The sequence below is a fragment of the Thalassophryne amazonica genome, chromosome 9 (assembly GCF_902500255.1).
Source record: "Thalassophryne amazonica chromosome 9, fThaAma1.1, whole genome shotgun sequence".
Classification (NCBI taxonomy): domain Eukaryota; kingdom Metazoa; phylum Chordata; class Actinopteri; order Batrachoidiformes; family Batrachoididae; genus Thalassophryne; species Thalassophryne amazonica.
This window is the reverse complement of record NC_047111.1, coordinates 52,702,915-52,720,034: the sequence shown is the minus strand read 5'-3', so window position 1 is coordinate 52,720,034 and position 17,120 is coordinate 52,702,915. Positions and strand designations below refer to the sequence as shown.

General features: G+C 39.1%; 1 protein-coding gene and 1 long non-coding RNA gene across 3 annotated transcripts in view; one reads left to right on the top strand and one right to left on the bottom strand.

The window, feature by feature from the left end:
- The window catches only part of LOC117517126 (glucocorticoid receptor-like), a 243,476-nt gene that overhangs the window by 51,852 nt on the left and 174,504 nt on the right, over window positions 1-17,120 (top strand). The window lies entirely within an intron of this gene.
- LOC117517128 lies at window positions 2,455-16,608 on the bottom strand. The gene is made up of 4 exons (XR_004562660.1): window positions 16,482-16,608; window positions 13,019-13,024; window positions 4,007-4,011; window positions 2,455-2,466 (listed from the first exon to the last, which is right to left on the bottom strand). It is a non-coding gene; the product is annotated as an uncharacterized LOC117517128 (long non-coding RNA).

Sequence of the window (17,120 nt, the reverse complement as noted above, 5' to 3'; positions counted from 1 at the left end):
ATTGAGGCATTAATCTGTGACACTTTGAAATGATGGATGGTCAGTGAACGCAGCAACTAGCAGCCCGTGTAGCTGTGGCGCTGTGATCGCTTCGTTCCCCTTTTCTGATGAAATAGATTTGATTTTACACTACGTTGAGTTGATTTAGCTCTGTGGCAGAGTATATTTAACTCTATTTAGACTGGGACCAAATGTTATCCCAGTAGAGTAAATTTTACTCAGCAAAATTTCCTGTGCAGGAAGGGCATCCAATGCCAAATTCCAATGAGGATCTGTGCCAGATCTTCTGTGCTGACCCTGAATAGAAAAACCGGGAGCAGCCAAAAGACCACTACCACCATGTAGGAGTCTGAGACTGTGAGATAGTTCCTTCCTGATAACTGACAGGCCAAGGCAGGGTAGTGGTGATTCATGCTGTGTGTCTCTGTGCTGGTTTGTTTTCCAAGCAGAACTTGCATGACAGTACATTCCTTGTAACCTCAGCACTGATACTTGACTTGCCACCACTCAGTTGGGGGATCTCATAGCACTGCTACAGTCCCTGGTGACCATTATGTATCTGCTGTCCTTGTTTTGGGCATTGTGATTCAACACTGGTACATCAGCAAACCATGGATCTCCAACAAGGGAAGCTCTGGAAGTGTGGTGTCCACAAAGCTGTGGAAAGCGTGACATTCTTTGAGGCCAGCCTCTCCTGATGAAGGTGGCCACCTGCTGTAGGTCACCGACGCTCTGTGTAGCCTCATGGATGACCTCCAACCTGTGTAGTATAACTTCTCTTTCATTCATTTATGTGCTTATTTTTTTCTCTGTCTGAATAGTAGAGAGGTTTGAATCTTCGACTGGACTGGGTTGCTTGACGCGAGGACATTTCACTTCAAATCGCAGAAGCTTCCTCAGCTAAAATTCTTGCTCTGGTAGTTTGACTTCTGTCTTGACCCTTGTAGAGAAAAACAAACAGGAGCCACAAAAGCTGGAGTTTTAAACCTAACCAGACCCCTCCTGCTGAGAAGTGGACTGCTACTGGCTAGTGACTAAACAATTGCTTTAATTAGCACCTATTGTGCTCTAGTTAGCACCCTCCTAATGACCAGGTAGCTGTCCCTCCTAACGATGGGACTGACGCCTCTCCTGATGACATGAATGACTCATTACCATGAACAAAAGACTGAAATAGCTTTGACCTGAGTACCCCATTGTAAACAGGGGACAAAGCGTGTCTCAGAACCCCTCCCCGGTTAAGGCTGGGTTTCAACTGTTTCACATGCAATGCCTCCTTCACCCCTCTCTGTCTGAATATTTGCTCTCTTAGGGGACTTCTTAAAAGTGTGTCGTTCAAACAGCGTGTCTTTGGCTACGGATTCTTTACCAGGGAAACAGGGAAACAACAACAACAACAACAGGGAAATCAACATTTTGTTAGTTTCCACAAAATATTCAATGTCCTTTCTAAAATGCAAAATTAAACAAAAAACACTGAAGCATGAAGTAAGTAAAATTTTATATCAGTCATATGGTTAGACATCCATTACATACATAAGATAATTTGGTTTATGGATGTCTATCTAATCTAAGTGACTGGAATCAAACCCAACCAAGGCTATTTTTGATTAATCATATCAGATAAATTAAGCACCGGTGACAAAAATCAGACTAAAGAACAGTTTTTATCCGAGAGCTGTTGCTGCCCTGAATGCTGCAGAGTAATTTAATGTGCAGTATGATTTTATCTGTATTTTTCTCATTGTTTTTTATCTATTTTATGCATTTACTGCACTTTAATCTTTGCACCGTCTTCGAGGGCTGCTGTTTTTGAATTTCGTTGTACTTTTTGTGCAATGACAATAAATGAATTCAATTCAGTTCAATTCAGTGCACAGCTTTACTGTGACTGCTCCATTAACTCTGACCCATGGTTTAAAAAATACTTTTACCACTAATAGATTTGTTTACTTCCATTTAACAAAGCGAAGAGGAGAAAACGAAGCCTGTTTACACTACTTTCACAGAGCTGGGTCACTGTATTTGTGATTATTTATTCTTGATCATATGTTGATGTTTTATCATTTTGGTTTTTTGTTTGTTTTGTTTCATGCAATTCCTGTAATCTGCATGTAATTTGACACACCTGATGAAGGCAGTTATTTTGTGATTGCTTTTTTCATTTAATAATAGTAATGAGAAGAAAAAAACAACCTCTTTTCATTCGGTTTTTGCACAGGTGCCAACCTTTGGAACTCCAGTATCAAACCAATTGTATTTTTATTCTTCTATTGGAAACGTGTTATTCTCAGAGCTATTGGCAGAGGAAGAGGTAATTTTCCCCAATATGTGGAGAGCTTGTTGTTGATGCCTTTAAATCTGCAGTTGTGTGCACCACAATAATTGGAGGACGGACTCTCATTTTTCTTATAATCATGTGCTTATCAAACTCCTAATGTGTCATCAACCATGTTCCTCAGAACACTGAGCATGGATACCTTTACTCACTCTTCATTTACTCCTCCACCTGCTAGAAATCCAAGTTGTGAAATTTAGGAAGAAATGTGTGCAGTCTAGCATATTAGTGCAGCAGATAACTGAAACAATCATGCAAATGGTGATAAAAGCATCAAATTCGGCAGAAATACTCCTTAGACACTCTTTTTTTTAAAAAAAAAAAAAAACAATTGGCCACTTGACTTTTCATTCGGTGGTCAGGTAGGGGTCAATTGAAGAATTACACAGAGGTCAAAATTAAAAGATGCTCCAATCATATTGAAAAATATTCCACATTATTTGCCTGATCATAAAGATTCCAAAAAGGTATGGTTTGGACTATCTGTGACTGAATTCTATGGAGTTCCAGGATAAAAACAGCAAGAATGGTGACAAAGCTCAGTTTCATTTTGTACAGGGGTCAAAAGTTAAAGTTACTCCAATTTTGGTAAAAAGTGATGCAAATTATTGGTTGAGCTAATAGGATTAATAAATGGAATAGTTTTGACAGTGTTGAATGTTTGGTCTCCAAAGTAAAGGTCAAACAAGGTCTGTGTCTATAACGTGATAGGTAAGGATGATACATGGTCCAAACTATTCCTTTTTAAAACTGTGTTAACTCAACTAGTAATTTGCATCACTTTTTACCAAAAATTGGAGCAACTTTAACATTTGACCCCTGTATAAACCGACACCATTCTTGCTGTTTTTATCCAGTAATAGAATTCAGTCACAGATAGTCTAAACTATACCTTTATGGAATCTTTATGATCAGGCAAATAATGTGGCATAGGTTTCAATATGATTTGAGCATCTTTCCATTTTGACTCCTTTGTAATTCTTCAATTGACCTCTACCTGAACGCCAACTGAAAATTCAAGTGTGCAATCCTTTTTTTCAGAAGAGGATTGTCTGAGGACTATTTCTGCTGAATTTGATGCTTTTATCACCATTTGCGGGATTCCGCTCTAAATATTCTCTTATCTGCTGCACTATATATATATATAATATATATATATATATATAATATATATATATATATATAATATATATATATATATATAATATATATATATATATATATATATATATATATATATACAGTGATGCCGGTAACGCGTTACTTAGTAACGTGTTACTCTAATCTAACCACTTTTTTAGTAACAAGTAATCTAACGCGTTAATCTTTCCAAATCAGTAATCAGACTAAAGTTACTTCTCCAAGTCACTGTGTGTTACTATTATTTTTGCATTGTGGGTCGATAGCAGCATTAAACTTGGTCCGTGGGCAGGAGGTCGGGGTTCGCCTGAACTGCCCACTTTCAGCGAGCTGTGAGCTTTTCATCCGCAGTTTTCTGTAGCAGCTACGACTCGTCCTCACCTCTTAAAGCGCAGTGACAACAGCACACCTGCACTGAGCTTTACAAAGACATTTTTATGCTTTTTTCTCCTTTATTTAGAATTCTGAGCTGAGCTGCTCTGTATCTGGTCGTTAAAAACAGCTGATCCTCCGCGACGCGTCAACAACTAACACTATTTTCCACTCAAATGCACCTAAACTCTCTTTCTGAGGACCACATGATGTGAAAATGCAATAAAACTTTCTTACCTGTAAATCTGGTCATGTTTTCTGCATAAATAAATGTTATCCATTCTTTGTGCTCAAACGCCGAAGCAGGGTCGAATCCAGATGGAATGGGGGCGTGGGGCAGGGATGTGTCCCCCCCACAACACCCCTAGATTAAAGGTCCAGTTTTGAAGAAGTCGGTTTCAGCATTTTATCCGGATATTCCACTGTTAAAGGAGATTTTTTTAATGAAAGACGTGCAGACGGGTCCGCGCATCGGGACGCAGCCGACGCGGTGCGGCGGCACAGGAAAAACACCTCCGTGTTGATAAACATTTGTAAAATCCAGGCGGCTTTTGATGGCTTTCAGTGGAGTGAGTATATGAGAAATTGTTTAACAGGCAGGACATGTTCCAACTTGTCCTTAAGGCTTTCAACAGAGGTGTTTTTCCTGTGGCGGAGCGTCGCGGCGGCTGCGTCCCGACGCGCGGACCCGTCCGCACGTCTTTCATTAAAAAAATCTCCTTTAACAGTGGAATATCCGGATAAAATGCTGAAACCGACTTCTTCTGAAACTTCTCTGTTCTCTCACGACGTCCTGGATCAATAGAGCCTGAAATGTGGAGGTTTTCAGCTTGAACAGGCTGACACCGCCGCCTGAGAGCGCTGCGCAACGTCTCGCACGGTGGGAAGTCCTTAAAGCGACAGAATCACCTCAAAATCTCTCATCAGCCGTTAAAATTTTCACTGAAAACCAGCTTAATTTTTCGAACCGTGTCCACTTCGATGTGTCTCACAGGTTTAGAAAAAATTTTGATCAAACAAAGCGCCAGTCTCTCAGCAACTTCTCAGACAAAGGAATTCCGACGAGGGGCTGGACGACTCCTCCCACAAGGAGTGCTCACAGGCGAATGACGTCACCGACAGGCGTGTAAAAACTCACGCATGCGCACGAGGGTTCAAGCATGTTTGACGTAAAAACATATGAATGAAATCCATATAGTTTTTGAAAAAAATAAAAAGGACTGTTACTTTATTGACAGCCCTCGTGTATATATATATATATATATATATATATATATATATATATATATATATATATATAAACTTTTTTTTCACTTTTGATACTCTATGTGCTTCTTACCCTGCATGCTGCTTTATTACAATGCTACTGGAACCTCAGTTTCCCTGAGGGAGCCTTCCCAAGGGATTAATAAAGCTCTATCTAATCTAATATATATACACACTCAACAAAAATATAAACGCAACACTTTTGGTTTTGCTCCCATTTTGTATGAGATGAACTCAAAGATCTAAAACTTTTTCCACATACACAATATCACCATTTCCCTCAAATATTGTTCACAAACCAGTCTAAATCTGTGATAGTGAGCACTTCTCCTTTGCTGAGATAATCCATCCCACCTCACAGGTGTGCCATATCAAGATGCTGATTAGACACCATGATTAGTGCACAGGTGTGCCTTAGACTGTCCACAATAAAAGGCCACTCTGAAAGGTGCAGTTTTGTTTTATTGGGGGGGATACCAGTCACTATCTGGTGTGACTACCATTTGCCTCATGCAGTGCAACACATCTCCTTCACATAGAGTTGATCAGGTTGTCAATTGTGGCCTGTGGAATGTTGGTCCACTCCTCTTCAATGGCTGTGCGAAGTTGCTGGATATGGGCAGGAACTGGTACACGCTGTCGTATACGCCGGTCCAGAGCATCCCAAACATGCTCAATGGGTGACATGTCCGGTGAGTATGCCGGCCATGCAAGAACTGGGACATTTTCAGCTTCCAAGAATTGTGTACAGATCCTTGCAACATGGGGCCGTGCATTATCCTGCTGCAACATGAGATGATGTTCTTGGATGTATGGCACAACAATGGGCCTCAGGATCTCGTCACGGTATCTCTGTGCATTCAAAATGCCACCAATAAAATGCACCTGTGTTCTTCGTCCATAACAGACACCTGCCAATACCATAACCCCACCGCCACCATGGGCCACTGAGCATGCAGATGAGCTTCCCTGAGACGGTTTCTGACAGTTTGTGCAGAAATTCTTTGGTTATGCAAACCGATTGTTTCAGCAGCTGTCCGAGTGGCTGGTCTCAGACTATCTTGGAGGTGAACGTGCTGGATGTGGAGGTCCTGGGCTGGTGTGGTTACACGTGGTCTGCGGTTGTGAGGCTGGTTGTGTATCTATCTATCTATCTATCTATCTATATATATATATATATATATATATATATATATATATATATATATCTATATATATATATATATATATATATATATATATATCTATATATATATTTTGTGTGTGTGTGTGTGTGTGTGTATCTATTTATGTATGAGTTCTCTTAATTGTCTTGGTTTCCTGACTTTGCTTCTTATTCTATTTATCTATCAATCTAAAGGTATTCAAATGGACTGTAATAACATTGAAGCGTGCCACCCCCTGCCCAGGAGAGAGGATGGAGACAAGCGAGCTGTTATAATGAGGTTTGTCAACAGAAAACATAAAATGGCATTGTTAAAACAGGGACGGAAACTTAAAGGAACAAACGTATTCATCAATGAACATCTTACCAAAAGAAACACAGACATCGCCAGGAAAGCTCGTTTCTTAAAAAAGCAGGGAAAAATTCAACAGACATGGACATCCAACTGCAAAACATTTATCAAATTGAATGGAACACCAGAACAAGCGAAGGTTATGATAATCAGGAACATCGAGGAACTGGACAAATACGACCAATAAGGTATGAGGACACAAACACATCACAACACCATGACACAGACCAGAGGAACCTATTCATCTACATCTGGAGACAAGAAGGATATAACTCAAAGGATTGCTGATCATGGAAAAGTAGAACTGAGAACATTTAAATACACAGACCACAATGTACTGGTATTGGAGCACGATATAGACCCGGACAATAATTTCTTCTCAAATATCAATGACAGTTGTTGCTATTATACAGATGAACAGTTTAATCGGATCATTAAAACGGATAACAAATTATCAATAATCCATTTCAACAGCAGAAGTCTATATGCAAACTTTAACAACATTAAAGAATATTTAAGTCAGTTTAAAAAAATATTTAACATAATTGCTATATCAGAAACATGGATCAATGAAGATAAAGGAATGGATTTTGAACTGGATGGATATGAATTTAATTGTGTAAACAGAAAGAATAAGAGTGGAGGAGGAGTGGCTGTGTATGTGGATAAGAACATGGATTATAAAATAGTAGACAATATGACAACTGTGATTGATAACTTATTAGAATGTATAACTATTGAAATATGTGAAGAAAAAAGCAAAAATGTATTAGTCAGCTGTATATATAGAGCACCAGGATCTAGTATTGAAACATTCACTGACTGTATGGGAAAAATGTTCTCAAAAACTAATCAAAAATCTGTGTTCATTTGTGGTGACTTAAATATTATTAAATAAACAATTTACTTCCAGCAAATATTAAAAATATGTTTTTTAACAGATCAGGGGATTACAATCTGAGGGGGAAATTTAATTTAAAGCATCAGTGGGCACGAACAACATTAAAAGGTTTCTGTATTTCTGTCTGTGGGGTGAGGATGTGGAACAGATTGGGAGTGGGGCTCAAGCAATGTCCAAGCATGAACCAGTTCAAACAGCGGTACAAAAATATGTTTTTTTCTAGGTATAGGGAGGAGGAAGGGTAATGAGGGTTAGGGTGTTTTTGTTTTTTGCTTCGGCTTGTAAATATATAGTATTTTGTATGTAAGTAGGTATGTGTAGCTGTATATTTATGTTTGTGTATATATATGTGTATATATATGTATATATGTATATGTGTGTGTATATGTGTATGTATATGTGTATGTATGTTGATGTGTATATATATATATGTATGTATATATATGTATGTATATATATATATATATATATATATATATATATATATATATATATATATATATATATATATATATATATATATATATCGGTTTAGGTGTGTAGGAATCTATGTGTATATGTGGCAAAGGGTATTACTGGTTGTGGGGAAGAAGGGGTAGGGATAAATAAGCTGATGCTTCACCCTACCCCTTTTCGGACATGTTGGGTACACAGTAGGAACTTTTTTGTTGTTGTCTTTACTGATCTATCTTGTAATTGTTGTTGTATCAAATGTTCGAAATAAACAGTTTTCATTCATTTTCATTCATTCGTTCCAGTTCTCTTGAATTGCTTATTTTTTCCTGACTTTTCTTTTGATCACCACACCGCTTCCCTTTGTTTAATTTATCACATCTGAGAGGAATGGATAAGAGCTTTAATGAAGAGATACCTTGCGGATGTGTGTGGGTTAATAATTGACCTCTTTCATGATGTTAGTGTCTGTTAAAGAGATAGAGAGGCCGAGCTTGTTCACATCAAAACCACATTAATCAAATAAAAGCGGTGTTGTGCCCTAATGGACTTGGGGCAAAAGTCAGCTTTGCCAATTTGTAACATGCCAAGAATGCTGAGCTGTACCAACAGGTGCTGCACCAACAGGTGCTGCAGCCAGCTGGGAGAAAAACAAACATAAAAAAGCAATTTCCTTGTAGATACGGTCACAAGAGGCACATTACTACAAATTTTTTGTGTGTTGTGTATTTTTCGTGGATGCATGTTCAACATGCAGAAGAGTCAAACTGCATGTTGATTAATCTCCAACAGGGGCTATGGCAGCCTTTCAAAACAAACATTGCTTCATTTTCCTGTGATAACTGATGAATATTTAACCACTCCTCAAAATGTGAGATCATTTCATTTCAGTTTATTTCATTTTGCATAGCGCCATATCACAACAAAGTTACCTCAAGGAGCTTCACACAAGTAAAGTCAAACTTTACTAACCCTGTTAGAGTAAGCACACAGGCCAGGTCACAGTGGTAAGGAAAAACTCCCTCTGATGGTAGTGAGGAAGAAACCTCAAGCAGACCAGACTCATGGGTGACCGACTGCTTAGGCCATTCTAACAATCACAAGGTTTTTACAAAGTTTTACAAAGCTGAAGAAACACAAAACAGGAAATCAAACAACATGAAAAAGTAGGTGAAATTGTTGAGATGACCACGCAAGCACTTATGTCGTAGGTGGGGCGGGAGACTCGGGATTTGCACTTGTACTTGTGTTTTTATCTAGTGTGAACACCATGTGTTTGTATTTGTGTATGTGGTGTATTTATTGGTAGTGTGATCATCATAGGGTGTCTGGGTGGTCACTCACTGTATGTTTTTAAACCTCTGGGGTCGACGCCCTCGTATACAACGGTTAAGAACAAGCTTTACTAAATTATAAATAACTTTTGAAACGTGAGATAGAAACTTACTTTTTTTTTTTTTGCTGAAAAGTTAACTCCACAGACTTTCGAGGCAGTCATCGGCCATCTTTGTACTCCTCATAGAAGCTGTGTGATGACGTGCGCAATGTGAGTGTCCAATCGGAAGTGGTTCACCGTCACATGGTTTTCCAAAATCCAATCGTAGGGCAGATTTACCTCATGTGAAAAGCCAAAGATCGTTTTCAGGAGTAATGTGTTACTAGTTGGCCCGTTTGAATAGCCCCCTGGGTGCTCCAATGAGTACATACTAATTAGTACATACTCAGTGTGCCCTGCGCCATTACGCACAGCGATCAGTGAAAGCAGGGGCACACGGAGAGCCTCTGATGACAATCTCACGTGCTCAAACAAAGATTGTGTAACTATCAGGATTGCTCCACTAGTTTGTATGTGAATGTTACTGGATAACTCTGTTGCTTTCTCTGCATAAAGCACTGTTTACCATATCAATGGACAACAAAACGCATAGACCATTTTGTATATATTGTTCAAAATGTGCATTTGTGTTTATTGTTTGAACCTTTTTGTTGTACAGACTTTTACACAAGACCTCAAATTACCTTTATAAAGTGTCAAAACAGTTGTTTATTATAGTTTGCTGTGTGTTTTGAATAAATGTGTGTGGAAAATTATTTTTCACTTTATTTTTTCCTTGCCTATTTTTGATTGTAAACCTTTACTACACTTATAAAACACAACAAAAACATATATATTCTGAAAGCACAGGTTATCCTGAAAAAAAGGAGACATAAAACTTGATTGTGGGATGCAGGGATAGCTGTTAACAGCAATAATAAAACATTTATGCCAGGCGAGTGAATTGTCCAAAAAATGCCCTTGGACCCCAGAGGGTTAAACAAGCCTCCCAGGGATGCAAAATGAATTTCAGTTTTAAACTGACAAATAAAGAATATATCTATCTATGTCTAGTTCTGGACGGTTTATTGATATTAACGTTAACTCTGTCATTTTTACAAAGTGAAAATATCACAAATATCTTTTAATTTTTTTGTTTAAATTATCTTGGTTTTTAAATCAAACCATAAGCCAAACCTTCTTTTCCATTTATGCCTTTTGCCCACATTAGGGGCACTGTATGCTGTGAATGTAAATGACTCTTCCTTACAGCAGTGGGCAGGGGGTACAAAGACAGAAGTTCAGACTCATTGTTTGTGTTGGGCTTTTGATTGCCTTTGATTCGACTCAGAAGCATCAGCGGTGTTTAAACTCAAAATTGGCTTGTCAGTAGCTGACAATGTACCAGAGTCAATACTAAAAGTTAGGGGTTATCGGTTAGCTGTAGCTTCCGTTAAATTTTTTATCAGTTTATCGTTAGAAAAGTTAACTTTTCAGTTAGTGGATTAGCGGTTATCAAAGCTATCTTTTTGGTTAGCTGTGGCCACCACTGGTTTAGAGGAATTGAATGCGGGGGAGTAAAATAGTGTCTGGGCCAGACCCACTAAATTTGGCTCCTAAGGACTTGGGTAGGAAAATGCTTACTATATTTTTCTGAAAGCTATGCATCTCAAGAGTTAATTTCAGCATGATGGCAATCAGTATTGTCACTTTTTGAGTTCACAACCTTTAAAAGTGACTCCCCATCAACCAAAATTTTATGAAATAAAATGTTTTCCTTTAAACACATATAAATGTCAACTAGAACACAAAATATAATTCTAATCACACACTAAATACCATATTTGATGTTCAGTTTTTCACACACACAAATGCTAAATCCAATATGGCTGCCAATATCCAAGATGATGGCTGAAAACATACCAAATGCATCTTTCTCGTTTTCTTAAAAATATGCCTTGTTATGGTCATAAATACCATGTATGTTGAGTGCTTGTCCTTTTTTATTCAACAAATTGCAAACATGACAGTTAAGGATATGACAAAACATTTATTTTCCACCATTTCAACATTTAAGGAAATAATTAATTGTACTGTAAAAATGTTTGAAATAAAAGAGTAATTCTTCAATTCAGAACATAGTTTTGAAAAAATTGAGTTGCATCATTTAAAACAATTATTACTTGACAATTAAACAATTTTTTCAGCCATGATATTTTGAATGATTAAAATACTATATATATTGTAATAACCATTTATATGGGTTTACAAATCCAAAAAGGTTTTTTTTTTTTGTTTGTTTGTTTGTTTTTTGGAAATTTTAAATTTTGGTGAATAGGGCTTTGGTTTGAAAGGCTCTAACATTGAGATCCCCTGGGTCGCGACCTGATCCCATTTAAGCAGTTGAAGTAGTGTGATGAGTAAAATCGAGATGATACACAGTACTGATTGCTATCATGTACCACGCTCTGTGACTGGTAGAGCCAGCTGAGTTCTTTCTCTTTGGTGATAACACGCCATTTAATTTTAATTTAACCTTTATTTAACCATGTTAGTCCCATAGAGATCAAGATCTCTTTTGCAAGGGAGACCTGGACAATTATAAAGTTTACAATTCACCTGCATGTCTGTAAATGTGGGAGTAAGCCGGAGCACCGGGAGCAAACCCACACAGACACGGGGAGAACATGCAAACTCCACACAGAAAGGCCACAGATGGGACTCGATCCCATGGCCTTCTTGCTGTGAGGCAACAGTGCTGCCCATATTTTAAATCAAGGTGCAAAACCAGTCAACACACTAAGCAATTAAAAAAAAGAGATTATCAAGAGATATTCAACAATAAAAGAGTCATATAATAAAACTTAAACACAATTCGCTACAATCCACAGTTTGTGCTTCTTTACAGTCTCTATACCAGAAGCAGCCACAGGGTGTTTGTGGCATGTGTGAGCGGCGTGTAAGAAGTGATGTGAAACCTGTTGGCTGGGTACAGTGCGCCTTGCGGCTGCCCTTTACTGCCTGTCTACTGCATGGTTGTTGATGTTTTTTCCTCTCTTGCACCTTCAGCTTAATTAATCTTTTCCAGACAGAGGTGTATGTAAATGAGCTGTTCACCCTCTGCGAGTCCCCGTCCTGGTGGTGTTGGTGCTTCTGAGCTTTCTGAATTCTTCCTCACTCACTCTGCCTGCATGCATGTGTGACCTGTTTCCCTGTTGGCAGACTCAATCACAACATCAACAAAGCATGACGCTTATTGTCTCTAACGGCATAGTTTCCGTTGCTATTCACCTTGTGAAGTTGATGAATCAGTATTCTTATCTTCATGTTTGTGGTTTGGTGGTTTGAATCATATTTATCTAATAGATTACAATTTGTTCATGTAAATGGGGAATCTTCTTCACAGACTAAGGTTAATTATGGAGTTCCACAAGGTTCTGTGCTAGGACCAATTTTATTCACTTTATACATGCTTCCCTTAGGCAGTACTATTAGACGGCATTGCTTAAATTTTCATTGTTACGCAGATGATACCCAGCTTTATCTATCCATGAAGCCCGAGGACACACACCAATTAGCTAAACTGCAGGATTGTCTTACAGACATAAAGACATGGATGACCTCTAATTTCCTGCTTTTAAACTCAGATAAAACTGAAGTTATTGTACTTGGCCCCACAAATCTTCTAACCAGATCCTTACTGTGGATGGCATTACCCTGACCTCTAGTAATACTGTGAGAAATCTTGGAGTCATTTTTGATCAGGATATGTCATTCAATGCGCATATTAAACAAATATGTAGGACTGCTTTTTTGCATTTGCACAATATCTCTAAAATTAGAAAGGTCTTGTCTCAGAGTGATGCTGAAAAACTAATTCATGCATTCATTTCCTCTAGGCTGGACTATTGTAATTCATTATTATCAGGTTGTCCTAAACATTCCCTGAAAAGCCTTCAGTTAATTCAAAATGCTGCAGCTAGAGTGCTAACAAGGACTAGAAGGAGAGAGCATATCTCACCCGTGTTGGCCTCTCTTCATTGGCTTCCTGTTAATTCTAGAATAGAATTTAAAATTCTTCTTCTTACTTATAAGGTTTTGAATAATCAGGTCCCATCTTATCTTAGGGACCTCATAGTACCATATCACCCCAATAGAGGGCTTCGCTCTCAGACTGCAGGCTTACTTGTAGTTCCTAGGGTTTGTAAAAGTAGAATGGGAGGCAGAGCCTTCAGCTTTCAGGCTCCTCTCCTGTGGAACCAGCTCCCAATTCAGATCAGGGAGACAGACACCCTCTCTACTTTTAAGATTAGGCTTAAAACTTTCCTTTTTGCTAAAGCTTATAGTTAGGGCTGGATCAGGTGACCCTGAACCATCCCTTAGTTTTGCTGCTATAGACTTAGACTGCTGGGGGGTTCCCATGATGCACTCAGTGTTTCTTTCTCTTTTTGCTCTGTATGCACCACTCTGCATTTAATCATTAGTGATTGATCTCTGCTCCCCTCCACAGCATGTCTTTTTCCTGGTTCTCTCCCTCAGCCCCAACCAGTCCCAGCAGAAGACTGCCCCTCCCTGAGCCTGGTTCTGCTGGAGGTTTCTTCCTGTTAAAAGGGAGTTTTTCCTTCCCACTGTCGCCAAGTGCTTGCTCACAGGGGGTCGTTTTGACCGTTGGGGTTTTTCCGTAATTATTGTATGGCCTTGCCTTACAATATAAAGCGCCTTGGGGCAACTGTTTGTTGTGATTTGGCGCTATATAAATAAAATTGATTTGATTTGATGTTTGTCCAGTGGTGGCTCAGCCCCCCCCAATAATTCTGCCAATAATGTGAATACCGACTGACATATTTGTGGATATCAACTGCAGTTTTGCGCTGAGAATGTCTCAATATTACATAACTGAGCAAAGTGATGAATGTGTGTGTTCAGTGATCCACCAGTGTTGAATCACCCTTCACAAACAGAATTTTCAGTTTTGCAAATAAACATTTATTTGTAAAAACCCACACACAAGTTACAAATCAGAAATTTGTGTTTGTGGATCACAAAGCACGTGTACAAATCAAAGAATATTTGGGCTAGATTGTATACAAACTTCATAAAGAATCACTTTTTTGTATATTGTTTACAACTAAGTTTCTCAGGCTATATCTTTTACTTACTTTTATCGAATGGTTATGACCTCAGTGTTAAATTGGCAATAAATCTTTGATATAGACGATTTGTGTAAGGTTGATTCCATGCATTGTCTTGAGCACCATTTCAATGAATTCAGTTTGTATACCTACGTGCAAGCTTACTGAACTTGCAATCATTCTAAGTGATGTGTGTGCACTGATACCACATTTTAGAGGAGCATGGCTGACTAAAACATATACCTTGGCATTTATAAAGCAATTTACTATATATTGTTCATTTCGACGACATTTTGTGGAACCCCTCCAACTTTTACCCCAGCTCCCCCTCAGCCCCCCCCAACAAAAATTTCCTGGCGCCGCCACTGTGTTTGTCTTTGAAGTGAAAGCGTTGCACCAGCTGGAGGCTGCAGACAGGTCCATGCAGTGACATAAGTGGAAATCACAGAGATTTAACAATATTAAAGTGCATAACCTCGGCTGAATTGCAATGCCGGTGGAAAAGGATCAACTGAAGTGTGAAATAGATCGTTAAGCTTGGTGCAAATTCCATTTGTTCTTTGCCACAGGGCATTGATTCAGTGAGGGGAATCCATGCTTTCATTTCAGCTCTGCTCACTGAACCCTTGCACCTCATCATGTCATTCGCCATCTACTCAGACACAAACACGCCTCTTTGCTGTGTCTGGCCAAAGCTCAAGTTGATGCTGGCACCATGTTCTCTTTCCGCTGTATACTCCACAATGCATGGTTGGTTTTCATTATTTCGAGTAGTGAAAGTAAAATTTCACACACCTTGGCTGGAAGCATTCCAACTCGACGTTTTTCCATGCGCACATATTTTCTATTCATGTCGTGTTACAACATTACAACAAGAATATATTTGTTTTTTCACTGTCGAATTTTAAGTGAGCTTAAGGGTGCATACAAAAAAATGAATGCTTATTTAAGCAACGATGAAGATTATGAAAACATTCCAGAAATTTAAAGATGTGAAATGAATGTTATAAATAGGGGTTAACTAGGGAACTTTTGACTGCATTTTATTTCCTTCTTTTAAGTCTTGAGGGGCGGGGGTCCACCATCTTATACCAAAACAATCTGACATTTGGGCCGAGACTATAATTAATTCAATTTCTGGAATCTTCCACGTTTTTGAAAAAGACATGAGCCTTAGTGTATATGCTGTGCATCCAGAACGTATTCACAGTGTTTCAATTTTCCACATTTTGTTGTTACAGCCTTATTCCAGCATGGCAGTAAATAGATTTTTCCTTCAAAATTCTACTCACAACACCCCTTAATGGCAATATAGAATTTTGTTTTTAAATTTTTGCAAATTCATTTAAAATAAAAAACTTAGAAATCGCATGTACTTAAGTATTCACACCATTTGCTCAGTACTTTGTTGATGCACCTTTGGCAGCAATTACAGTCTCAAGTCTTATGGAATATGATGCCACAAGCTTGGTGCACCTATCTTTGGGCAGTTTCCTCTTTTCAGCACCTCTTAAGCTCCATCAGGTTGGATGGGGAGTGTTGGTGCACAGCTATTTTCAGATCTCTCCAGAGATGTTCAATCGGATTCAGGTCTGGACTCTGGCTGGGCCACTCAAGGACATTCACAGAGTTGTCCTGAAGCCACTCCTTTGATATCTTGGATGTGTGATTAGTGTCATTGTCCTGTTGAAAGATAAACCTTCGCTCCAGTCTGAGGTCAAGAGAGCTTTGGAGCAGGTTTTCATCCAGGATGTCTCTGTACTTTGCTGCACTCATCTTTCTCTCAATCCTGACTAGTCTCACAGTTCCTGCTGCTGAAAAATGTCCCCACAGCATGATGCTGCCACCACCATGCTTCACTGTAGCGATGGTATTGGCGAGGTCAGGAGTGCCCAAGTAGGTGATAGGCTCCTTAAAAGCCTGCTAACGAGTCTTTCATTGGATTCAGGTGTGTTGGAACAGGGAGACAACTAAGAGTGTCAGGAAGGTAGATCTTGAGGACCAAACTTGGGCACCCCTGGGCTAGGTGATGAACATGACGCCCAACATTCACACCAAAACTTCAATCTTTTTCTCCTCAGACCAGAGAATTTTCTTTCTCATGGCCTGAGAGTCCTTCAGGTGCCTTTTGGCAAACTCCAGGTGGGCTGTCATGTGCCTTTTACTAAGGAGTGTCTTCCATCTTGCCACTCTACCATACAGGCCTGATTGGTGGATTTTTATAGAGATGGTTGTCCTTCTGGAAGGTTCTTCTTTCTCCACAGAGGAATGCTGGAGCGCTGACAGAGTGACCATTAGGTTCTTGGTCATCTCCCTGACTGAGGTCCTTCTCATCCGATTGCTTAGACAGGCGGCCAGCTCTAGGAAGACTAGGTGGATCTGAACATCTTCCATCTATGGATGATGGAGGCCACTGTGCTCATTGGGACCTACAAAGCAGCAGAAATTTTTCTGTACCCTTCCCCAGATTTGTGCCTTGAGACAATCCTATCTCGTAGGTCGACAGATAATTCCTTTGACTTCATGCTTGGTTTGTGCTCTGACATACACTGTCAAGTGTGGGACCTTATATGTAGACAGGTGTGTGCTTTTTGAAATCATGTCCAGTCAACTGAATTTACCCCAGGTGGACTCCGTTTAAGCTGTAGAAACATCTCAAGGATGATCAGTGGAAACAGGAGGCACC